Source organism: Mustela nivalis, assembly GCF_964662115.1.
Source record: "Mustela nivalis genome assembly, contig: HAP1_SCAFFOLD_401, whole genome shotgun sequence".
In the NCBI taxonomy this organism is placed as follows: domain Eukaryota; kingdom Metazoa; phylum Chordata; class Mammalia; order Carnivora; family Mustelidae; genus Mustela; species Mustela nivalis.
In genome coordinates, this window is record NW_028136250.1 from 7,278 (window position 1) to 18,665 (window position 11,388).

Sequence of the window (11,388 nt, forward strand, 5' to 3'; positions counted from 1 at the left end):
ATAACAGTATTAATCTTAAAGTTATAAGTCCACAATGCATCCATCATCCATTCTACCCCTTAACATTCCCCTTTGGACAGACCCATGATCTAGAACAAGCCTTATTTTATAGTGCCTTGTAGGAGATTTTTGCTGCTGCCTAAATTGCCTACTTTCCTCTCACCATTACCACGGAAATTGGGTCCACTGAAACAAAGGGGTAGTGTAAGAAATTAAGACTTCCATAAATCTCTTTAAATAATAAAGTATAAGATAGTGATACCTTTTTTTCTGCCACATAACCAATTCTTGCAAGAATAAGGTCATATAAAAGAATTTACAACACATGCTAGCATTATCCTACTGGACCCAGACCATTTGTATGTTTCTCTGTCTCTGAGAAATGTAGTTATTTACATGACTGAAACCTAAAAATTGTTTGATATGACCACTAATATCACCTACATTATTTTAAAGCCTGTTTAAAGCTTCTGTAATACATAGGCTTTGTAAACACTTATTAAGCATCTTGTATATATCAAACACTTTAAAAATCTCTGCTTTAAAAAAAAAAAAAAACTCTACCTCAATGGAACTTTGAGTCTGAAAAAGATACAGGCAATATACAAGGCAACAGATAGAATAATTACATATTTGATTATATACTCTGAGGATGTCACATTAAATTGATATGAAAACGATCAGAAGGATCTGGATTTCTTGTCAAAATTTTTTGCCTTACAAAGAAATTGATATTTAGGGAAAGTTGTTACTGAAAGAGGTCCTGTGTCAACCAAAAATGTTAAATCATGATCTCGCTAAATTTTCCAGTTGTGATCATTGCTTTGTTTAGCTGTCTTCTATTAAGACTGAATTTAGTAATTCAGTCTCAGATTTCAGTAAGTCTTTTTTTAAAAGATTTTATTTATTTATTAGAGAGAGAGAGGGAGGGGCAGAGGGAGAGGAAGAACCAGACTCCTTGCTGAGCAGGCAGCTGATGCAGGACTGGATCCTAGTACCCTGGCATCATGACCTAAGCTGAAGGAAGACACTTAACCAACTGAGCCACCCAGGCACTCTAGACTGTAAACTTCTTAAAGGTAAAAAAGTTTATTCTTCTAGTAGTTCCACAGACATTTCTAACATCCATAAGAAAGCATGTACTGATGTAAAATGCCAGCAAATCAAATTATTTAAAAAAGAAAAAAAGAAAGAAAAGATATATCTGGATAAAGAGAAAAACAGAAAATCTAATAATACATTGAATTATTAGAGCAAAGAGTGGAGGAAGAGAAAATAAATATGAAATAGAGATTTCCACTAAAAGAAAAAAATTGAATAAGGCAGGAGATTTAGAAAATTATTATGACAGACTTGAGAAAAAAATAAAATAGGAATTTTTAGAAAATAGCAATGAATGAAAAGGTAAATTGTTCCTACCTCTATAATATTAGCTGTTTGTTGTTGTTGTTGCTAATTTACCTATTTAATCTAATAAACAAAGAAAGGTTTCATTTAGGGATAAGGTTTCTCTCTCTATATATATATTTTTTCCATTTAGGGATAAGGTATATATATATATACATAGATATATATGTATATATATATTTTTTAATTTTAATTGTTGGAAAATGTGTCACAGAATGTGTTTAAACTTTAAGATACAGATGCAACATGTAATGAACTGCATTGTTTGAACGTCTAATTTGTAAATGCTGTTAGAGGAAACTTGGTGGAAATGTTTTTATGTGCTTGTGTTTCTGGAACTAAGTATATTTATTAATAAGGAATAGTTTAAAATTATGAAATGACCAGGAGTGGACAATTTTCCTAATCCTATCAGCTCTTTGCAGCTCTTTTATTAGCCCCCTTCAGGAATATCAGCTTTTTTATCTAATTAAATTTTATATTAATGTGCTTTTGACTTTTGGCCTTTCTCTTCCTTCTGTTCTTTTTTTTCCCCTAAATTACATGTTTCTGTTTAACAGCTACTATCAATTCTTTGATATGAATTCTCAACATCAATTTACTAACTCCAGAGATGAAGGAGCATCAATATTTAGAAGCGAAGAATACAAAGCCTTGGGCATCTGGATGGCTCAGTCACTTAAGCATCTGCCTTCGACTCAGGTGGTGATCCCAGGGTTGTGGGATGGAACCCCAGGTTGAACTTTCTACTCAGCTGGGAGCCTACTTCTCCCTCTCCTTCTGCCTGCAGCTCCCTTTGCTTGCGTTCTCCCTCTCTTTGTCAAGTAAATAAAATAAAATAAAATAAAATAATGTAAATAATACATTTATTTATTTATTAAAATGCAATTATTACACAATACATAATGTATTGCATAATTATAATAATGATTAAATAATTTATTAAATATTTATATTAAATATATCAATTTAATTAAATAAATATTTTTAGAATTTAAAATATTTCACATTTAGATTATTAAATATTAAATCATTAATTTAATAAATAAATATCTAAACATAATTAAATAAAATAATTTATTTATTAAAATGAATAAAATAATGTTGTCATTATCTCAGCATGTATTTTTAAATAGTCTAAAAAAAATCTAATAAAGTCTAAATACATTGAGTTCAGATATTTATACAAGTTAACCCAGACACTGAACCCACAGTTTCAAAACTTTTGTTTTTATCTACTACTCAAAATACGATTTTAATGTATTTATTTGTAACTTTGACATAGCAAGGAAACTTGGAGGAAAAGGAGACATTTGCTTTTAATATTTGAAAATTATTTTGTTGATTTAAAAAAATAAAAACCTTAACACGTGAGCATTTCTTCTTAAATAACACTGTGAAGTTTCTGAGTCGCATTCTATTAAAAGTGCTGATAAAATGGCCTCAGTTACTCATTTAAATTATCAGCTGAATGGGTAACAAATGAAGTAGAGAGCTTTTTAATTATTTATGAATGTATTGCTTGTGGATGGAGTGCCACATAGAGTTACCTCTCTTTTTGGCTTTGTTTTGTGAGCAGCAGTGGAATCTATGAATGAGATTAAACATAAGGACATTCACAGAAATTCTTAATGAACTTCTGGGGAAGGGCAATAAGTGCAAGGAAAAACTGCAGCAAGACTAATTACAAATTTCAAGTGGTCATCGCTTAATTATAGAAGCTTTTAAGTTCAAGTAATATATCTTTTTCATGAGCCTATCATATTGTATTAATTACCACAAACTGCACTCTTGAACACTTATCTTTTCACATATTTCTTATTCTTAGTACTTAAAATTACCCTTATGATTGATAAGTAAATGGATTTTACAGACAATGCATTTATTTACATAAATAAATAATGCTGTTTATATATATAAAAACAATTGAATATGTGTATGTGTTCAATGAATTTTTTTTCAAATTAACATCTTAATTCTACCACATTAGTTACAAATAGATATAGACTTTATAGATTCATCAAATATTTTATTCTCAAATTTATATGTCCTTTGTGAAGTAAATAAAACTGTATATATTAAATATAATCCTATCACATGTAACAGTTACTAGTGCATCCCAGGACATACATAGGTCAGGTCCTACTCAAGGCATCACGGATAACTGGATTTAACTTTCTATCTTAGGAGTCTTCTGTATATTTCTGTGGCTTTTATACTACAATCAGGAGGAAGAATTCTTTTGCTAAAAGCTTCCAAATGACTATGCGAGTAGATTATTTGTAGACTAGTGATATAATATTATTGTTTAATATGTGAAGCATGATAAAATAAAATGCTATTGCCATATTTAATTTGTTCAGTAAAGCATTCATTTAGTTATCAAGCATTCATTTTCTTTTTTTAAAGATTTTATTTATTTATTTGACAGACAGAGATCACAAGTAGACAGAGAGGCAGGCAGAGAGAAAGGAAGGGAAGCAGGGTCCCTGCTGAGCAGAGAGCCTGATGTGGGGCTCTATCCCAGGACTCTGGGATCATGACCTAAGCAGAAGGCAGAGGCTTTAACACACTGAGCCACCCAAGAGCCCCAAGCATTCATTTTCTTTATACAGAAGAGATAGAACAATATTATATAGTAGAAAAGACAGTAAATAATCTAGAAACCTTGATCATTTTGTTTTGGCAATTTTAGAACATAAAATTAGCTAAAGCTCAAGTGCAAGTTATATTTGTATCATAGGAGGAAAAGTTAATTAAAAGTTTGTTTATTACCATAGTTTAACACTTCAACGAAATGATAACGAGTCCAAAATCAATGAATATATGAAGTATACAATAAAAACAATAATCTTGAGTGTATGTGACTCACTGTAGGTATTGATAGGCTAGAAATCAAAGGGAAAGTATCTATAGGGTTTGTTCAGTTCCATGCTCATCAGATTAATAGGCTTTCTCATATTGCTTCCTTCACCACATTAATTTGTCTAATGAAGTTTTCAAGAGTTAAAGACAGTGATAGGTTCATGGCTGGAGAGAAGGTCCAGAATCTAAGATAGTTCAGCAGTGCTTATTATTTAAGAGAAAGACAGCATGGGAGGTGAGGGGTATATCATGCATCCTGTTTTCACTCCCTTTGTGGAGCACCTACCCTGGAGGTCATGTAATAATAACCAATGACCAAAAAACAATAAAAAAACCCAAACATCCATGTGGAAGTGCCATCCCTGCCTGGAGATGAGTAGACTGCTCAAACAGATCCTGGGCAGGCATCTCAGCCCAGGCCTGTGTTGGGGAAGCTGGTTCCTGGCTTTGGGCGCAATCTGGAAGCCAGCAAACTGACGGGAGAGTGCAGCCAGGGTTAACAGGACTGATGATCTTTTTGCAGCCAGGCCGCGGGTGGACACCCGCTCAAGGAGCCAGGCTAGGAGGCTGCCCAGCGCCAGCGCTGGTCAAGCTTGCAGCCCCCTGGGCTTCCCCCCGCGCCCCAGCCAGGGCGGGGCCTCAGGAGGGAGGGGGCGGGGGCGGGGCAGAGAAGGGGCTTTGCTAATTGCCAAAGCGAAAAGGGAGCTCGGGGAGGACTCAGGAGGGAGGGGGGCGGGGGCGGGTGGAGGGCGGCGGGGAGAAGGCGCTTTGCTAATTGCCGAAGCTGGAAGTGAGCTCACAGAGGATGTGGCTGAGAGTCTGGGAGGAGGTGGAGGGGCTGGCGGAGGAGGGGCGGGCAGCGCCGCGGTGCTGTGCTGCGGCTCAGTCGGGACTGCAGGACCCACCGGACTCGCCGCCCATACGCTCCCATGTGAGGCTCCGCTGTCCCGCTCCTGCTGCCTGCTGCCCCTCCCCGCCCCAAGGCTTCTCCGGACCACCCTCTGCACAGGGGTAAAGTGACACCGCGCCGCGCCCTCACCTGGAGCAGAAAGCGCGGACCCGACCTGGGGGCGAAGAGGGGGGTTGTGGAGGCCCAGCCTCCCGCGAACCCCAGGGCACCGGGACCACCCCGGACGCTGCGCCAAACCCGGGTCCTCATGGGGTCGGGCTGGGGACAGCGCCTTGCGAGGTGCCCCCCGCCAGCAGGCACGCTAGCCCCCATCTTTCCGCAGCCCCATGCGCCCGTGCTGAGGACCCCCTTCCCTCCCCCGCCGTGGCCCCGCTGCTTTTGTTCTGGACTTGGGATCCCAGGTGGAAACTAGTCCCTCAGACCTCCCTGGCAGCAAGGAGGGCAGGGAGGGATTCTTGGTTTCCTGCCCTGGGTCCTCCTCTCTCCCCATTCACAAGCCTTCTGGCTTCCCTTTACTCTCCTCATTGTCAGTTTTCTGAAATGGTTTTCTTCTGCATGTTGACCCAAAGAGCTATTTCATGAATGAATATACACGAAACTGAGTTGGAGCCCACCTGTAGAGGCCTTTCATTAGAATGGTCTCTGGTTCTAGCCTCAGTTCAGAATACTGCATGTACCTGAGGACCAAGTCCAGATGTTTCTTTCATCTCTGACTTGAATTTGAAATCCTCCTCAGACTTCAGCTTCCAGGATTTCTCCAGTCCTTGCTCTCCCACTGTCTTGCTGGGGATCCGCCATGAGTGTTGAACACAGGAATGAATGAATGATATATACCCCAGACTGCTGGGGCTTTGTCTTCTTTTGCTGAGGTTGGAAAGGCTTGGGAGAGACCCCCTGTATGCAGATAGAGAGCTGCATGCAATTGCTTAGATAAACGTGTTCCCCACTTAATTGCTTGGGCATTGAACATTTCGCCCTTAACCTGTGGCTTGAGCATTTAGGAGGAGACAATCTGGAGGTGAATCAGAAGATGGCTGAATCCACATGGTGGTGGTCTGGGTTTGGGAGATTTTCCTGGAGATTCAAAGGAAAGATATAAATTCTTCCAGTGTGGAGTGGTAAACATTTTATCGATGGGAGATGGAAAATAAATGGTCTGGTTAAACTTTCCCGCCCCCTCAAAACCCATTATTTGAAAACACAAAAAGGGAAGTGAAGGGAGAAATCCTCCCACTCCCATTCCCACTCACCTCCATAGCCATCTCCTCTTCCAAGAACCTAACAGACAAGGTGCCAAGAAGTGTTAGGTACCAGCAGTGGTCTCAGATCTCATTCAAGAATCATGGTGAAAGGCTTTCAAATAGATTGTGGGGGAACAGGGATCCAATTAGGGGGGGACAAGTTTAAGGTTTGCCTGGTCCCCTAAAAATTAATGGCACTAGAGAAGATGAGCTTTGGGAAATATAGCTTAATGGATACAATGTGTTAAAAGCTTCAGTGAGTCATGGTGGGAAGAGGCCAAGAGGGCAGCAAACACAGTCTTAGATGATGTTATTAATAGCACTACAGGCTCTAGATTTCCTGTGGTGGTGTTCTTGGCAAGACCAGCCCGGCCAAAGTGGATACTCTCAACCTGGAACAGAGGGTCTTGGAGATGCCAGCACGTGAGGTATGATGAGAGGGTAAAATGATAGGAGGTGTCCTTTGGAAGGACTGACTCCTTGACTTTAAAAGGGAGAACCCAAATCTGTAGGTGAAATCTTTCTGGCTACAAAGAGGGCCAAGGCCTCCTAAGGCCAAGGTCTCCTCGTCACTTTCAAAGATGTCGAAGAATATATTCAGACATTTCAAAGATGTCCTCATATCATTGGTTCCCACTCTGGAATTCTATCAATAAGGTGAGAGTTCCTCTAGTTGAAAAAGAGATCTAAAAAGACTTCCCTTTCTCATGTAATTTCTGTAACCTCCAGGACACACCCCTTCCAGCTCTGTAATGAAGCCACAGCTGGTGCCAATTTGTGGAACTCCTTAAAGTCTATTCTCCCTTATATACCCCCGGACCAAGTTCCCATGCTCCCTCACCAGATTTCCTGCACTCACCTCCCACCTGGTGTGTTCACACCTGCAAGTGCCTTTTACCAACCCCTTTGCCAAAAGGCAGCCAGAGTGACCTTTCAAAGACCTATCAGTTCCTGGCATTTGTCTCCATAGAAATCTGCACTGATCTTCTAACAAATTTTCAGTCCTCCAAAGGCACCCATAATCCTCCCATCAGTCTATTCATACCCCTCCAACTGACTGATGCCTGTTCTGCCCCATCTCTCTGCCCTTCAACCACACTGCCTCCTTCTTCCTGTGGAGACCTCTCATGGCACCTGCCTCCAAGCACAGGTGATTCCCATTGATGGGAAGACCCTCTTCTCTCCCCCATCTCCCCACTCCAGTTACTCCCACTTATTCGTGAGCTCACAAGCCCCATGGTACACACTCTCCATGCAGCCTGCTCTCTCTTTTCTAGCACTGGCCTCCGTTTCTAGCTGTGCTTGTGTCATGGATGTCCCTCCCCAGCCAGCCTCCAAGCTCTCCTTCCCTTTAGCTCCAACACCTGACACAGTGCCTGGCACGTAGTAAGCCCTGGCTAGCTTCTAAGAGCCTCACTGAGGGACTGAAAGCATTTTAAAAATGTCACCACGTAGGCTCGAAACTGTAGGCAGAAAAAGCTTTGCCTGGATTGACATTTTAGAGACGTATTCGTCAAGTTGGATGTGTTCACTGACTTTACCTTGTAAAATTAAAAAAAAAAAAAAAGGACCTCTGTATCGCTTCGCATCTAAGGAAGGCGCATGTATACTATTAGACCACGTTATGAGCTTAATGGAAGGAGACAAGATGTTTTCGCTAAGAAAATGTATAAGACTGTTGAGGTCAAGTGGGAGGAAACAGTCCGTTTGTTGGAGCATTGCTATCTTACTCTATCACAGCCACTCATAAAAATCTGACACGGGGTGAGTCAGAATTGTCTGTCGGAGAGGAGTTAGATCTGGCTCATGTTCCTACAGACATGAAAGCCAGAAACGAAAAAGGAGGCTTTAAAAGCGTGGGTTGAGGAGGCGGTGTGGTTCACTGCGATGAGCTAAGTGCCCAGGGCCACCAGCAGACATGCTGGCCTGTGTCCGTCCTTTGTTCTGGGGTCCCTCTTGCACCATGTGGTGAGGCTGGTGGCTGGGAGAAGCTCAGGACAGGACCCGGTGGCATCTTATTTCTCCCACCCTCCTGTGGGCTCCAGTGGTCTCCAGTAGGTCCCAAGGGACAGCCTGCCTTCCTTGAAAAGCCCAGTAGCACTGGGAGCAGAAACTGGGGCCAAAGAGTGAGCACCCTGTTTGACAAGCTGGACCAGCCACCTCTTCTTCAGATGCAGGGGGAGCCCTGGCATGCTGACTCCTCCCTTCTCCCTTTCCCCTTCCCTCTTTCCTCCCTCTTTCCTTCCCCTCTCTCCTTCCCTGGTGGTGCCCTTTCCCAATGCCCACTTCATCCCTTTTCCTTTCTACATACCTGTCTTCTAGAGTTTCTTCTCTTTCCTCCCCATTACTTCCCTTCATCTGAATCTCCTCTTTGGTCCGTTTGTCCCTGCTCTCTGCTCCTCCTCCCCTTCCCTGGCCCCTGTTCAGCTCCATACTGAATGCAGGCAGAGCTGGACTAACATGCTCACTTGCTTGCTCAGCCAACCTCCAGAGAAGTCACTCTTCGGTGGCCACCTTCCTGACCCCCTGGTCGCTTCTCCACTTGTTCAGATATTGCTCTGAAGTCTGAGGAGGACAGAGCGGGGCTGCCACAGAAGCAGGCCAGAGGAGAAACCAAACCATGTGTCCACACTGTCCCCCAGCACTGCTGCTCTGAGAGCTTTCGGAGTCCTCAACAGGGTTAGGATTTAGGGGCTTCTTCAGAACCGGGAGTGAAAACAAGCATAGGTCAAAAGAAAAGCGACGGCCCCCACACAAAAATAATAATCACAAATAAAAACTATGTTAACTCTGAAGTCCCAAAGTCGAAGAATTGCCTTGAATCTGTCACTAGAAAGCACCCAAGGCCTCACTCTCTGGTTTCTGGGTGCCCTGGGAATGGGAGGAGGCTCTGACATGCACGTGGGGATGCCGAACTATGAGGGCTAGCCTGCCCGCTGGCAGGGGGGGGTACCTCCTGTGGCGCTGTCCTGGCACGACCCCCTGCGTAGGGGGTGTGGCGCGGCGTCCTGGGTGGTCCTGGTGCACTGGGGTTGCCAGAAGCCTGGGCCCCGACCTCTCCACCGCCCCCCCCCCGCTCATTTCCTGCGTTTTCTGCTTCAGGTGAGGGCGCGTCGAGGTGTCACTTTACCTGTGAGCAGAGGGTCCTCCAGAGAAGCCATGGGGCAGGGAGGGGCAGCAGGCAGCAGGAATGAGAACGGGACACCCTGGCCTCTGGGGCTAAGCTGGAGCGTGGGAGCGCAGGGGCAGCGAGTATGGTGGGTCCTGCAGTCCCGAATGGGCTGCAGCACAGCACCCTGGAGCTGTGTGCCCCTCCTTCCCGCCTGGGCAATTAGCAAAGCCCCTTCTCCTGGCCCCCCCCCCCGCCCCGCCCCCGCCCCCCTCCCTCCTGAGTCCTCTGAGAGCTCACTTCCAGCTTTGGAAATTAGCAAAGACCCTTCTCTGCGCCGGCCCTGCCCCCTCACTCCAGGGGCCTGAACCCTGGCTGGGGTGCAGGGCTATGCCCTAGCATGCTGCCCCATTGCCAGCGCCTGCGCTGGGCAGACTCATAGCCTGGCTTTCTGAGCGGGTGTCCACGGGCAGCCTGGCTGAGAAAAGATCATCAGTCCTAAAGGCCAGCTGCACTCTTGGGTCAGTTTGCTGGCTTCCAGATTGCGCCCAAAGCCAGGAACCAGCTTCCCCAGCACAGGCCTGGGCTGAGATGCCTGCCTGGGATCTGTCTGAGCAGTCTCCTCCACTCCAGGCAGGGATGGCACTTCGACCTGGATGTTTGGGTTTTTGGTTTGTTTTTTTGGTCATTGGTTATTACATGACCTCCAGGGTAGGTGCTCCACAAAGGGAGTGAAAACAGGAAGCCTGATATATATGCATATGGCCATTCTAGAAAAATAGCTTGGGGTTCTCTCGGAAACGCGGCATTGGTCCTTGCACTATGGTTTAATAGAAAAGGGATTATGCACCAAGTTACTTAAATGAGCATAGGTTGAAATCGTTTACTGAGAGTAAATATTTTAAATAGTTATATTTTAACTAAATCTATCATCAATCATAAATCTATTACACGAAGGTTACAGGCAATTTAAAAGCAAGAGCACTCTCTTCAGGGTTTTAAATAATCCCTGTCTGTCTTGGCACATGAGAATGCAAAGATAGGAAATGGTTTGTAAAAGATTATATAATAGCTTTTACTAATTCTATTTATTTGACAGACAGAGATCACAAGTAGGCAGAGAGGCAGGCAGAGAGAAAGATGGGGAAGCAGGCTCCCCGCCAAGCAGAGAGCCTGATGAAAGGCTCGATCCCAGGACCCTGAGATCATGACCTGAGCCCAAGGCAGAGGCTTAACACACGGAGCCACCCAGGCGCCCCCAGATGAAATACATTTCTGACTTAGAAACTTCAGATAGAATTATTTTGTCCATGATGACAACTGAAGAAAATGTGTCATCCCTAAACCTAACCTTAAACCCTACCAACACTGAAACCTAAGCTGACCTTAAAGCCCAAACTAGAACCCTGAATCCCAAACCTGGAATGGAACCCAAAGCCTGTACCTGAGCCCTGGATCCAAGCCCTGAACCACGAACCCAAACCCTAAACCAGACCTCCAAGTCATGAAACCTGAACCCAAATCTCAGCATGAAGTCAAACCCCAAATTTGACCTTGAACTTTATCCCATAAGCCCTGAGTCTTAAAGCCTAAATCATAAACTTAAAGCCCTAAACTATAACTCTGTTCCCTTGTCCTTCACTCTAAACCCTCACCCTAACACTAAACCCAAAGCCTGATTAGAACTCTGACTAAAACCTGAACCTGAACCCAAATTCAAACCCTTCACCACACTTTGCTTATGCACTTGCCATTGATGGATATTTGCAGTTTCTACCTCTTGATTCTTGTGAACATTGTTTGGGTTGGGGGCTAGGGTTAGGGTCTTGGATTAGGGTAGGGTCCAGGCTTGAGAC